This window comes from Artibeus jamaicensis, unplaced genomic scaffold, assembly GCF_021234435.1.
Source record: "Artibeus jamaicensis isolate MK-2021 breed Jamaican fruit bat unplaced genomic scaffold, CSHL_Jam_final contig_452, whole genome shotgun sequence".
NCBI lineage: Eukaryota > Metazoa > Chordata > Mammalia > Chiroptera > Phyllostomidae > Artibeus > Artibeus jamaicensis.
Genome location: NW_026521837.1, coordinates 1,696,304 through 1,711,274, shown reverse-complemented (window position 1 = coordinate 1,711,274; position 14,971 = coordinate 1,696,304). Strand labels below are relative to the sequence as shown.

Below are 14,971 nucleotides of genomic sequence, written 5' to 3'. Positions count from 1 at the left end.
ATGGAGAATAGGAGTTTACAACTGACATTTGATCTCTGTTTCTGTTTAGTTGAGGTAGAGTCAGCATTGCTCACTTTGGATCATTCATTCAGTCAATACATTTTATTAAGCAACTAATGTGCTTAGTAAAATATTGATTTTATTCAGTCATTACTATTAGCTACTTACTGTATTAAGCACTGAATATATAGTGGTGAACAAGATATAGGACTTGGTATGAAAGCGTCTAAATAAGCAAATAGAATAATTAGAACTTGTAAGTCAGCATTATGAAAAAAACAATGAAAAGGAAATGAGATAGAGAATAAGCATGTGCATACTTTATAGACAAGGTTACAGAAGGCTTATTTAAGGAGGTGACACTGAAGCTGAGACCTAAGGAATGGGAGGAACCTGCTATATTAAGAGATATGGGATGGTTTAAAAGGGTTTCAGGCATAGGCTTTGAGGGCAAGGTACTGGCTGAAGCAGTTGTGAGTGGGAGGGAATGGCAGGAGGTAAAGGTGGCAAGATAAAGTTCTGAACACCCAGGATTTTGGAAGGCAGTAGGAAGGAGTTCTGAACTATGTATGGTGGGGAAAAGAAATGTACCAGACTAGAAGCAAGAAGGCAAGTTAGAAGCTCACTAACTCTCCTGCTCTTGCAGACTAGAATTAAATATTCTTTGAAAATATGAATGTCTCAAATGCTCATTTAGCTTGAGCTCCAATCGCTCTAACCCTCAGTACCTAGGAGAGTGCTATACACAGGGTACATGCAAAGGATTCTTTTAGGGGATTGCCAGAAAGACCACATAAAAGAGAATATTTTATCTGGTACTTTCTCTTACTTTACCGCATAATCTTACTTGAATAGAGTTAGGAGCATTTTTCTGTGAATTATTCATTTCAGCACAGAGCCTGTAAAACATCTAATGTCTCTAGCCTTTTGGGACCATGGGGCTTCCCCAACCAATATTTAGAGTGAAATCTCTGTGGTAGCACTTTACCAATTTATCTCCTCAGCTCTTTTTCATTTCTTGGCTCATGTGAGTAAGGAGGACAGCATGCTCTTCTGGGAATGCACAGCATGGATATATATTTTTTACTATCGCAGCAGAATTGTTTTGAATATACTTCGGCCATGAGGTTAAAGCTCTCCACAAGGAATACTTCAGCAATAATTCTGCTGCCCTCTAGCTGAGCGCTGAAATCCCTGTGGAATGCTGGCATTACCCTTCAACAATAGTAGTTCTGAAATGACTTTACTCACTTGCCTGGTCTTTCTATTCCTATTGAAATTCTTCCAGAATGCTCACAGTAACCTTCAGTCAGATGCCAGAATAACTTTTATATTCTGGAAAGGTTTCTGTAACAATGTATTACAGAACGCAACACAAGCTTCTTTTTGGAGAAGAGATCTCATGGGTGCAGCCGGTGAAAATCGTCCTGGTGGATATCCTGCAGTTATGTTTTTTCAGCTTTACTGATAACTCTGAGAAAGTGTTTGGAGGGGCTTTCAAAAGACTAGTATAATGTGTGGATGAAAGGGTTGGATTTCCTTGTTAGATTTTGCTGCCATTACTACTATTACTATTATTATTACCTTTTCTTTCCAATTACTATTTTTAGGGATATTGGATCTTGAGTCTTTGCTCCAACACTTATATTGAATAAAAGCCAGGGAGCTTAGTCAGAAACAAAATGTATTCTAATAAGCTGACCTCATACTTGAACAACACATAGAAATCACATTACTTTCAAAATTCAAAAGCTTGGGACTATGTATATATTTTTATTTATCTATTAACACTTATTCTGAAAATATTTATTAAGCACCTACTACATGCCAAGTTTGTACGAGGTACTAGGGGCACATGGATGGACAAGATAGTCCTGGAATTTTCAACTTAGCATGGCCTGTGTTGATATTTGTAACTTCATTTGGAGATACAATCAGGATAAATTATTTTCATGTGGCTAAACATATAAAATCTATACTATGTGGTTGTATTAGTTACCTAGCTCTGCTGTAAAAAACTTGGTGGCTTAAAAGAGCATAAATTATTCTCTCTCAGTTCTGGAGGTTAGAAGTCCAAAATTAAAGTCTTAGCAGGGTCATGCTCACTTCAAAGGCCTTAGAGGGAAATCCTTCCCTCTTCAAGCATCTCCTGGCGGCTCCTGGTGCTCCTTGGCTTGTGGCAGCAGGACTCCAATCTCCGCCTCTGTCTTCACATAGCCTTCTTCCCTATATTCCTTCATATGATCTTTTTATAAAGACACTAATTATAGATTTAGGGCACATTCTAATCCAGGATGACCTCATCTTAACGACTGCATTTGCAAAAGCCTATTTCCAAATAAAATCACATTCAGAGGTTCCCAGTGAACACAAATTTTTGAAGGACACTATTCAACGCAGTGCAACGGTAGGTTTATTTTATTAAAGCAATTAATGTAGTCCTGGCTTGTATAGCTCAGTGGATTGAGTGCGGGCCTGTGAATCAAAGGACTGCCAGTTTGATTCCCAATCAGGGCACATACCTGGGTTGAAGGCCAGGTCCCTAGTGGGGGGCATGTTGGAGGCAGCCACACATTGATGTTTCTCTCCTTCTTTTTCTCCCTCCCTTGCCCTCTTCCTAAAAATAAAAAAATAAAATCTTAAAAAAACAATTAATGTAAAGTTTTCCCCATTTGTTTGTAGATATGCTCACAAAAGCATATAAATGTGATATAGTTGTACATAAAATGTACATAAAATTTATGTATATAAGTGTACATAAATATATGAATGTGCTCTCATTATATCACATTCTTTAGTGTATTATTTTTTCTTCTTTTCCATTTTTGGTTTCTTCTTCCTTCTGACATGTTAATCTATTTTACATCCCTTGACTTGAAGTAACATATTTTAACAATGTAGTCTATCTACTTACATACAGTTTCATTTTCATATAACATACAAATACACTCACGTGTATAGACACATACATATTAGATCTGTCCAGAAAGTATCCAGCCATGTAATATGAAAAAGAGACATTTCTTGAAGAAGATACAAGATACAAGGAACATTGTACATAGGACAATGATACCTCAGTCCCCTTCAAAGTAGGCACCTTGGGACTTGACACAGTTCTCCCAGCATCTCGCCCACTGTTCAAAACACTCTGCAAAATCCCTTGTTGGAGTGGCTATCAGTTGCCCCATTGTATTTTCCTGAATCTCATTGATGGTCTGAAATCTCTTCCCTTTCAAAGGTGATTTTAATTTTGGGAAACACCAGCAGTTGCAGGGTGCCAGTCTGGGCTGTATGGGAACTGCGTCATCTGAATTATTTGTTTCCCCCCAAAATCTGCATGAGATGAGATGTATGGTGTGTTGTCATGATAAAGTTGCCGATCAACAGTTCCCCAGAGTCGTGGCTATTTTCCTCTATCACCTTTCTCAACCAATGAAGAACATTAAGGTAGTACTCCTTATTAATTGTTTGGCCTGGAGGTACATACTAGTAATGGACAACACCTTTCTGATTAAAAAAAAACACAGTTAACATGGTCTTGATCTTGCAGCAGATTTGCTGCATCTTCTTTGGGCATGGAGAACTAAGCAACTTCCATTGGGATAACTGGGCCTTCATTTCTGAATCATAGCCATAGACCCATGATTCATCTCTGGTTTTGACCTTCTTGAGGAAATCTGGTTCATCGGTAGTGGTTTGAATCAAGTCATTAGCAACTGCATCACGATGTTCCTTCTGCTCCGGTAGCAGAAGCCATGGAATGAATTTGCCACATGTTTCATGCCAAGATCCTAAGTCGAAATCTCAGACATAGTAGTTTTTTGAATCCCCAGATCAGCTTCTAGTTCTTACACTATCAGTTGCTGATCCTTGTTGATTGCAGCCTGCATACGTTAAGCATTCTCAGGTGTTCTGCTTGTTGTAGGCCTTCCAGAATGTGGATCACTTTCAACAAATTCTCGACCATCTTTGAAACATTTGTGCCACACTTTTAATTGCACTGTATTCATTGCATTTTTCCTGAAAGGCTTCTGAATCATCCAAATAGTTTCTGTGGAGGAATGTTCAAACTTAATGCAAAATTTGATGCATATTTGTTGCTCTGCTCTCTGTCATTTTGAATGTAATGGCCACACAGTACACATGCTCACTCAGTGGTGTCTACTGACTAGTACAGTGAAGTCATCATTGTTCATGCATGAGCATCTCAGTCCACTCTCCTTTGCTGCCAGGTTACACTGATGTCATGCAAACTGTTCTTGTCATGTTAACAATGGCTGGACTTCTTCCAGACAGACCTTGTGTATATGTTTAGTGTTTTGGAAGCATTATTTTTTAAGCGAGATCATATTATTGACAGATTTCTATCTCTGCTATTTCTCTCTCCAATTAGGTATTACATACAAGTATATTTCCAATTTATTCTTTTTAATTTCTGTATGATATTCCATAATTACCCATTTCTTTGCTGATAGGTATTCCATATATTTTAGTTTGTTTTTGTTTTTTGCCACTAACAAAAATACAATAAAATATCCTCTATATTGATGTTTATCTTTCTGAAAGATACAATTCTGAAAGTGGAATTTCTGGGTCTGTAACTTCAATAGATGTTTTGAAAGATTGCTCTCCCCCAAACTGTAATAATTCATATTTTAATCAGCCATCTCTGTGAGTACTTTTTTCTGCATTTTGATGACAAAGTATTTTCCTTCCAGTATAGTGAGTCTAAAGTGCCATATTATTCTTATTTTAATCTGCATTGTCTGACTAGTTTGAAGATGGTTTTCTATGTCAGATGGCCATTTGAATAGACTCTTGTTTGAAATGCCTCTTTATGTCCTTTTCCTTTTTTTCTATTGGGTTGTTTTTGTCTCTCCTGGTGACTTGCAGAGCACTGTGTATTTCATAGATATTACACCTCTGGTTGTTTTGCTTTGTCCCAACTGATGGCTTGTTCTTTGACTTTGTTTATTGTTTTCTTTGCTACACCAAAGTTTTAAATTTATATATAGTCCAATGGATGTACATTTTCTCTTATAGCTTCTATATTTCTAGTCTTAATTAGTATCTTTCATGCATCTCTCTATGTTATATATGTAATGTCTTAAATTTCCTCATAAAATAAAAATTTTGGTACCTCAACATTTATTCTTTTTGTTATTAATTTAAACTCACAATTTAACTCATAATTTTATGAGGAATACATTAAAATCAATAAAATTTACAAAGGGTATAACAAACCCCTGCGTACTCACCACCAGGAACAAATTTTTGCACTTTTCCTTTCCATTTAAAGCTCTACCTAATCCAGTTCCCTGCCTTGAGTCCTATATCAGTTAGATTTCTTTTAATCAGTAAATTTTGCTGAATATTATACTATTCCAAGAACTTAATGGTTTAAAACAAGTATTTATATACTTCTTTTTTATATAGACTATTCTGTAAGCCAATAATTGATGCTGAGCTTAGCTGCATTATTCTTCTGACCTTGGCTGAACTTATTCATGAATTAAGGTCAAGTGCCAACATGACTAAGTGTTGGTTATTTTAGGATGGCCACAGCTGGGCTGGCTAAGCCGTGCCACATCTGGCTCTCATATTCCAGCAGACTAGTCCAGGCTTGGTCATATGGGTGTGTGGGCAGGGTTCCAAAAGATAAGGCCAAAGCATCCAAGGCCTTTGGAGACCCAGGCTCAGAACTGGCACACTGTCCCTTTCATTGCACTTTATTCCTCACACATTTCCTTTTCTAAGAATTTCAATTTCAATTTGTAAATTATACCTCAATAAGTATGGGAAAATGTTTTATTTCTTACATTATTTTTTCTATTCCATAACCTCAAGTTAGAACAACAAATGATTCTTCTTTATTTTCATGTTGATGTAGTCATTATAATTTTAATGAATCAGCAGATAATATAGTTCACAATGACAATGAATCATTATTCAAAGGAGAACAACTTTTTGGTTGGATGTTCTCTATTCATGGAGTCTAGTAAATTACCATAAAATATTGTAAAAGAGTTTAATTTTTAAATATTTATTTTTTATTTTTAGTGAGAGAGAAACATTGATTGGTTGCCTCTCACATATGCCTTGAATGGGGACCGAACCCACAGCCCAGGCATGTGCCCTGACCGGTAATTGAACCAGTGATCTTTCACTTTGTAGGATGATGTCCAAACAACTGAGCCATACCTGTCAGGGCTGAAGAGTTTAATTTTATATTTTGAAGTACAAGACATATTCATAGAATAGGGATCAACTTAGTAAAAGTTTTGCAAAACTTACATTCTCTTGAAGATTACATTATAAAGTCTATCAAAATTCAGTAATTGGAGAAAAATTGTTAATATGTGAATTAAAAGAATCCTGATTAAATTCTATGAGTTGAAAATTCTTAAAAACATAATTTTATGTCATTATTATAACTATTATTATTAGTTACAGGAGGCAATAATATAATACAAGGGTGCAATGGAGCATGTAAATGAAAGGTTTTGTGCAACATGTAGACATTTTCAATAAAAATATTTTTCTAAATGGTAAAAGATAATACACTTGAAATAATATACAGGGGCTGGCACAATTAATGCCCCTTTTATTACACAATCTTTCATTACAAAGTCATAAGCATGTAACTCTCTAACATCACAATATCATACTCAAGCACACCATATGACATTTTAGGTGAAATGTTCAAATTAAAACTATAAATTATTACACCCATATTATTAACCTACCAACCACAGTGAAGCAGGCCTTCCTTCTGCCAGACTCTATGTATAGCTATACTCCTTTCATATTTAAAAATCTCAAAATGATGATTGAATTAATATTAAGGGAGTATGTCACATATTTATGGCAACCAAGATATGTCAAACAATCTTAAATTCAAATATTTTGACTAGCTGTTAAACTATGTATTAAGATAAAATGTATGGTTTGGAAATACGGCTACTGGAATAATAATAGAGAAATCATTGGGTCGGGATGCTGGGGTTCAGGAGCTAGCTTTCAGTCCTGAATGTTCTGAGATAATATTTTAACAGAAAAACATGTTTTGTTGTCATATGGATCTGATTTAAAAATTTATGTTTTTTGTTTTCTACCTGTTTGTACTTTAAAAGGTAAGTTTTGGAACTTCTTGAACAATTATTGTTTTATTTGTAAATTCTGAAAAATTACCTCATCCTCATAAGATTAAGGATAAAATAAAATAATGTAAATAAACCCTTTGACTCAGCCTGGCACACTGTTAATATCTAAGGCTTCAATTTGTTTTTTTTTCCAAATAGGGACATGATGCTTATTGTGGAACATTGCAGTCCAGTGCTTAAGAACATGGAATTCCACTCCAGGAAATCTGGGTAAACCTCCAGCTGTGCCACTACAAAGTGGGGCAACTTTTACTGAGTGAGGTTAAACTGAACTTTGGATAAACTAAAGTTTCAGTTTTGGCTTTGGGATTCATCCCTAGTCTGCTATTTTTGGCCTTAGGTTTTAGACAGCCAATCAACTAAAATGCCATTTTCAGGGTCACTTCTGAATTTGTGCATGATCAAATAAGTTAATATCATACCCAATCAGCAAAATAGTATTTACAGAAGCCAGGTATGTCTTTTAGATGCATTGGTAGTTTTTGTGATATTTTGGATAATTATTTAGGAAGTATTCCCTCTTCTCCTCTCCTTATCAGTGTTGGGTTTGGCCATGTGATGTGCTTTAGACAATAGGATATTATTGATTGTGATACAAGCAAAGGCTTGGAATGTGCTTGTGTAGTTAGGCTTGCCATCTTGCACCTCTTCCACTGCCATGAGAAGAGCTTCTGAGCTGCTGCTGCTCCATTAGTCTGGGGTCCAGAATGCCCACCTGTGGATGAGACCTGAGCCCAGGCTGCAGCAAGGAGCCAAGTCCAGCTAGTCCTGCGGCTTGAACAGAATCACCCAGACTGTCTGTATCAGCTGATATACAGCCGACCTACACATATATGAGCGAGAATAAATACTTGTAATTTTTAAGCCACTGAATCTTAGGTTCAGTTGTATAGCATAGCTGTCTAATATAGTTTATAATATTCACTTTTCCTTTTTGTTAAAGGTTTTATTTATTTACTTTAGGGAGGGGAAGGAAGGGAGAACGAGAGGTAGAGAAATATCAGTGTGTGAGAGAAACATTGATCACACCCCCCCAGTTGGGAACTGGCCTGCAGCCCAGGCATGTGGCCTGACAGGGAATTGAACCAGTGACCTGATTTGCAGGCTGACACTCAGTCACTGAGCCACACCAGCCAGGGTGGATATTCACTTTTAAATCTAGGTAATCATTCACAATTTAACTTGGAATGAAACTATTCTTAAGAACTATATCTCATAAAATTCTATTATTCAGTTGGCATATAAATGCATGTTATTAAAATAAGAGTTCTACAATGATTAACAATGATTTTGAAAGCTGTTCATTTTTTTGCACAAAAATTTTTTTAGAATTTTTAAATATTTAAATAGGAACATATTTTCAGTGCAAATATTAATAGGGAGTTTCTTAGTGAGATAACTTTAGGAAAAAATATATTCTTTGATCCAAAAAAAGCTTATAAAAGTTAAAATAACAATATAAAGCCAAATAATAAAGATTAAATTATATCGTGATTCTAGTCTTTGTAGAAATGTTTGGTGTACTGGTATTTTGTATTTTAAATGAATAACCATAAGACTTGATTTAAGTTTGAACTACTTAAATATGGAAAAGTTATCTGAATAAGCAAGTGTGATCATTTTAGAATGACTTGAGCTGCAATAAATAAGATTTCTATGAAATCTCATGAGGTACTTGTTATCATCATCATCACTGTATCTTCATTGTATCAGGGTAATTTGGTTGAAATTTTAGTTGACACTAATAGGAGCAGACTCTGGCTTCTTAAATTAAAAGATTATTTATTAGAAGAATATTGAACAACTGATAGAAAAAAACAGGCAATCCATATCCAGATATGCAAGGAGTTCTGGCAGTTAAAGTTGTGGTTCAGGAGTATAAGAAGAGGAAATTCCCCAATTGTCTTTCCAGGATGTTTCTGTTGTAGTGAATGAGCTGAAACCATTTCCTCTCTTATTGCTACCTTGTTCAAGATTCAAATTCCAGAAAGTGAGCAATTGAACAGCCTAGCCAGGAGAGGACAGAGAAGCCCTGGGGACCATTGGGAAACTGTCATTTCCATGTACTGGTGTACTGGTATTTTGTATTTTCAGAAAGTTACTACCAGAGAAGTAACATTTCAGAAAGTTACTACCAGAGAAGGTGGAATGGATACTGGTCAGCCAAAAGATACCACGTCACCAATGTATTTATTATTATTGTGAATATATTATATTTGCCATTATCATATTTATTCTCAGTTGCTAGAAGGTTGGAGATCTATGCTTGAGACCTATCTCTAAAGAATGCTGTGAGAGCTCAGGACTAAGAATTTATGGCTGTGCAGGAGTCAAACAGCCAGAAGCTCCTGGACAGAAGTAGAGACATGTCAGATATGGACCAATTTGGGACACCTGTTCACAGGACATTGAAAATGAGGATAGTCTTTGCTAATAGAGAACCAATACTTCTTACCAATACTTCAATTATATTATCTTGGATATTTACTTAAGCAGTCAATTATGATGCCCTATGTACTTTGGATACGGCTGTAGAAAAGGCAGGACAAAAGAAATGCCTATGCTTTGAAGCTTAATATGGAAAGCAGACTAAACAAATATTGTGCGAATTGATCACAATTTATTTTATTTTAATTGTTCAAGTATAGTTTTCTGGCTTTTACAGTTTTGATAAAAGTGCCTTGAAGGAGACATGCAGGGTGTGATGACAATGTATACACAATGGGGACCTAACAAACATGGAGGGTCAGCGAAGAGTTCTGTCAGAGCTAGAGTTTAAGCAGAGAAATAAAGTTTAAGTAGGAATTAGCTAAGTCAGGAGGGGTTGCGAGAAGGGGGTAGGGCTTGGGGAAGGAACAGGTATGACAGCCAGGAGGTAGAAAGTAGTTTAGCTCTTTGTAGAAATCTTAAGATGATCAGAGTTCCTTGGTTACGGTGAGTGGAAGATATTGGTAAGAGACAAATTTCCCTTTCTCTAATGCTAAGGGCAAGAACTTCCAATACCTGACGATGTCTCATTTTACCAAGTGTGTCAATCTTGACAACATTTTACAAAGAGGGTAGAGGCAACAAACAAGTGTTGAAAGAAGAGGGTGTGGGATAATTTTGGTGCATGCTCCATAAATGCATAGGAAAAACACAACTCTGCCTGTCTCATTTCATCTCAGTGTTTCATCTCTTAAACTTCAGTGACTAGTCATAGATGCAAATAACATCCAGTTTTTGGGTCATTCCCACTTTTTCAAAATCCGTTTGAAGACTGGTCATTTTTCCTTTGTTGCATGCTTAGAAATTTTTCAGAAAAACAAGTCAGGCAGAGCACTTTACGTGTGCATACCTTCCTCTAGCTCTATGTTTGCAGTCAAGTGGGCCAACTTTCACTTGTTATACTGAATCCTTTATTACAACAAAATATTATTTTAAAGCTGCACTAACAGTAATTAGAAGCAATTGAGTTTTATCAACTAACACAAACTATGGGATTTTGAACCTGGATTTTAGCTGGTATTTTAATGAAGTGTGTGTTAACAACCCCAAATCTTCTGTCAGTCCAGCAGCTGAGTTGCATATACAGACCTTTGATGGAGGGACCATGTGTTAATGCTCAGAGGCGTCAGGAGTATGTGTTGGCTCCACACATCCACCCTTCACAGAGTTGTCTCTTGGGACTGTTTTATTATTTTTTCTTCTCCCAATGAATACTCTGATAATCCCACATTTGTCCTTATAAAATTTTGGAGTTAAAGATGATTGTTCCCATGCACACATTTTAATAATAGATATTTAAATGTGAGTTATGATGACAGTTTTTTTCTTTGCTCAATTGTCTCATTTCAGCCTGAGATGCTACAAGGACATGTGGTCCAGAGTGTTAGAACTTGTTCAGTAAAAAGTAGGAGGTTGAGAAGGGAAAAGAAAAAAGAAAGGAGAAAAATGATTCCCTAATTTGAAATAAACACTTTTAATGAATTAAGAATCTGGAGGAAGCAGAGAAGCTTCTGCCTCTCAGCTCTGGGTACCTTCCTCTGCATCCTGCTGCCATAACAGGCCATTGTCCTGTGCTCGTGCTCAGCCAGAACACAAAGTGTGAATCTGGAGGAAAAGTTCAATCTGTAAACATCAGTTCTGCCAAGACTATTGCAGACATCATTCAAACATGTTTGGGACATAAGTCCACAATGAAGATACTTTTGGACCCAATGGGAGGCATTGTGATGACTAAAGATGACAATGCCATTCTTTGAGAGATTCAAGTTCAGCATCCAACAGCCAAGTCCATGATTGAAATTAGCCAGACACAGGATGAAGAGGTTGGAGATGGGATCACATCAGTAATTATTCTTGCTGGGGAAATGCTATCTGTGGCTGAGTACTTCCTAGAGCATCAGATGCATCCAATGGTGGTGACCAGTGCTTACTGAAAGGCATTGGATGATATGATCAGCACCCTTAATAAAATTAGTACCCCCGCTGACACTAATAACTGAGATATGATGCCGAACATTATCAACAGCTCTATTACTACCGAAGAAATCAGTTAGTGGCCCCTGTTGGCTTGTAACATTTCCCTGGATGCTTTAAAAACAGTACAGTTTGAGGAGAATGGTCAGAAGGAGATTGACATCAAGAAATATACAAGGATAGAAAATATACCTGAGGGTATTATTGAAGACTCATGTGTTTTATATGGAGTCATGATTAACAAAGATGTGACCCATCCACAAATGCTGCGCTATATCAAGAGCACTCACATTGTGCTGCTGGATTCTTCTCTTGATTACAAGAAAGGAGAAAGCCAGACTGACAATGACATCACATGAGAGGAAGATTTCACCTGAATCCTTCCAATGGAAGAAGAATACATCCAACAGCTCTGTGAGGACATTATTCATTTGAAGCCCGATGTGGTCATCACAGAAAAAGGCATCTCACATTTAGCTCAGCACTATTTCATGCAGGTCAATATCACAGCCATCCTCAGAGTCCATAAGATAGACAATAATCACATTGCAAGAGCCTGTGGGGACTGGATAGTCAGACCAACCATCCTGAGGAACTGAGAGAAGATGATGTTGGCACAGGAGCAGGCCTATTGGAAATCAAGGAAGTTGGGGATGAGTAGTTTACATCTCCAATTTTCTTTACACTCATTGGAGATGAGTGTAAATACCCCAAGGCTTGTACTATTCTCTTCTGGGGGTGGGGCAACAAAGAGATCCTCTTGGAAGTAGAGTGCAACCTCCAGGATGCCATGTAAGTGTGTTGCATGTTTTCCTGGACCCTCAGCTGGTGCCAGGGGGTGGTGCCTGTGAGATGGCTTATGGCCCATGCCTTGACGGAAAAATCCAAGACCATGACTGGCGTGGAGCAATGGCCAAACAGGGCTGTTGCTCAGGCCCTAGAGGTCATCCCTCATACCCTTATCCAAAGCTGTGGAACTAGCACCATTTGTCTACTTACCTCCCTTCAAGCTGAGCACACCCAGGAGAACTGTGAGACCTGGGGTTTAAATGGTAGACAGGTACTTTGGTGGACATGAAAGAACTGGGCATCTGGGAGCCACCGGCTGTGAAACTGCAAATATACAAGATAGTAGTAGAGACAGCAGTTCTGCTATTGTGGATTGATTACCTTGTTTCAGGCCAGAAAAAGAAGAATGATGACCAGGGCTGGCAAGGCAGGGCTCCTGATGCTGACCTGGAATGAGTGGTGGGCAACATGACCTCTATGCACAGAGACAACAGTCTCCCCCTTCACTGAGCCAGACTACCGAGACACTGTGGGTGTCTTTGTTTGGAAGGGATCAAGTTAGGGGCCAGCCCTAGTCCCCTTCTGTCCAAGCTCAGTTTGCAAAGGGCACTAACATGTAATTCTTCTCTTTTGTAAGCTTTCCATTTAGTTTGCTTCCTGTGATTAAATCTAAGTTATTTGGGGAAAAAAAAAAGAATCTGGAGGAAGCAGAGCATATTCCCTTTACAAAGAGAGCTCTAAACATTTGCCAAAAGGTTCTTCAATTGGACATTTTCTAAGAATAACCTGCTCAGCACTTATGCCTACACAACCCATAAGTGTGAGGGAGTTAATACCTATGGGGCCTCCCTTGACCAACAAGCAATGGGAACTGACAGCTTCCCCATTTCATCATCTGAGCTGACGAACTGGACACACATTTTAGAAGAATCCTCAGATAGGCACATGAAATTGAGAACCAGACCTATAGTAGTGGCTGATACAATAATGTGTCCTTGTATGGACTTTTCTTCCTTCCTTGTCTATTCATTCTAACATCTGATCCCTGGAATCACATTCTGCATAAATTAATGTCTCAGGCATTGCTTTCAGGCTAAGACAGTTGTTACTAGGAGAGTTCCCAGACTGCATATCTTTAGAATGGAATTTTTGAGTCAGATCCCTCACTAGCCAGACTATAGCAAAAACCCCATTGCTGATTGGAGTGGTGATATGTTGCAATATTACAATTACCAAGATGCTTATCCATAGTGGATTGAGATAGTGGTCAGGCTTATTTAAGGATGTGACAACTGAGTTTTATAGGGACTATAGTGGCCATAGGATTGTATATTTGGCTGGTATTTGTTAACTCTCTGAAAGTTTTGAAAAGATAAAATTACGGACATGAGGTTGAAAAACTGGACTATGTTGTCAAGGTGTTATGGGAAGAGTCAGAAGGCCAGGGAGGTGGGAGTGATGGAATGATTGCTACATAAGGACAGAGATGCTACCACCCACTCGGTTTCCTGGAAGGCCATGCTACACAACACCTTCACTGAGGGGTGTGGAATTGATTGGTGAAAGGCCTCCAGCATCCATGAATGACTCATGATATTTGCGGGCTGCATGGACCATAAAAGATACTACCATGAAATGGAAGTCCCGGAATGCAGAAAGCAAGTGATAACATTTCATTGTTTAGGCATGTATAATTATGCAAAAGAGCAATAAGGCCAGAATGGCTAGCAAGATACCAGAACCTAAAGATCTGTGTTAGTGGCTGATAGATTATGGGGATAAACTATTAAATGCCAGGGTGTAAGAGCACTTTTATAACCCAAACTAATTGATAGCTGGTGATCAAAATCCTGACATCAGTTACTAAAATAGAAATTTGTAGACCTCACCATTTCCAGACCATGGACCATGGACATTACACTCTGGGAGGTCTCTCGGCAGCCAGTAGTGAGATGGTGGATTAGTGAACCCATATCCTTAGCCTTTATGACCAGAGTTTGTGCCCCGAGGATGGTGGCCTATACAAGACACAGTGCTAATTTGCTGCTCATTGTTACCAACCATTAAAAAAATTACCCATGCCAGTTTCTGATCTCAATGATTTTTCAAAATCTTTTAAAAGTACCTTTCTTTCTCCATCTTTCCTCCCTCCTTCCCTTGCTTCTTTTCTTTCCTTCCATTTAATCAGTGAAATTCTCTCACACAAAATCTTTTAGTCAACTAATTGCATCACTCAGCTAAAACAAAACTTGAGAAAATTCTGTAAGCTTAAGTGCTCTTAAGAGAAAACAAAATCTGACTAACAAGGATTTAAAGCAGCAGTGTCATGTGGACGTTATCTATTGAATTTCAGCACCATCACAAAAATTTATTTAAGTGAGATTTTTTTTTTGTTCCTAGTAAAATTATCACAGCCTTTCATGGAATGCTTCAGATGCTGGTAACTTCTCCCTCATTTACACACAGCTTCTCTCTCTTCTGTTGTATTTTGCATCACTTAACCCAGTGGAGTGTTTTCAGACAAAGGCTCCCTAAACACAGGGGCCCACGTGGTGGCT

At 37.7% G+C, this 14,971-nt stretch overlaps 1 pseudogene; it reads left to right on the top strand.

Moving 5' to 3' along the window:
• The first annotated feature begins 1,355 nt into the window (after positions 1–1,355).
• On the top strand, positions 1,356–12,869 carry LOC119064982 (T-complex protein 1 subunit gamma-like; annotated as a pseudogene).
• The last annotated feature ends 2,102 nt before the right edge of the window (positions 12,870–14,971 follow it).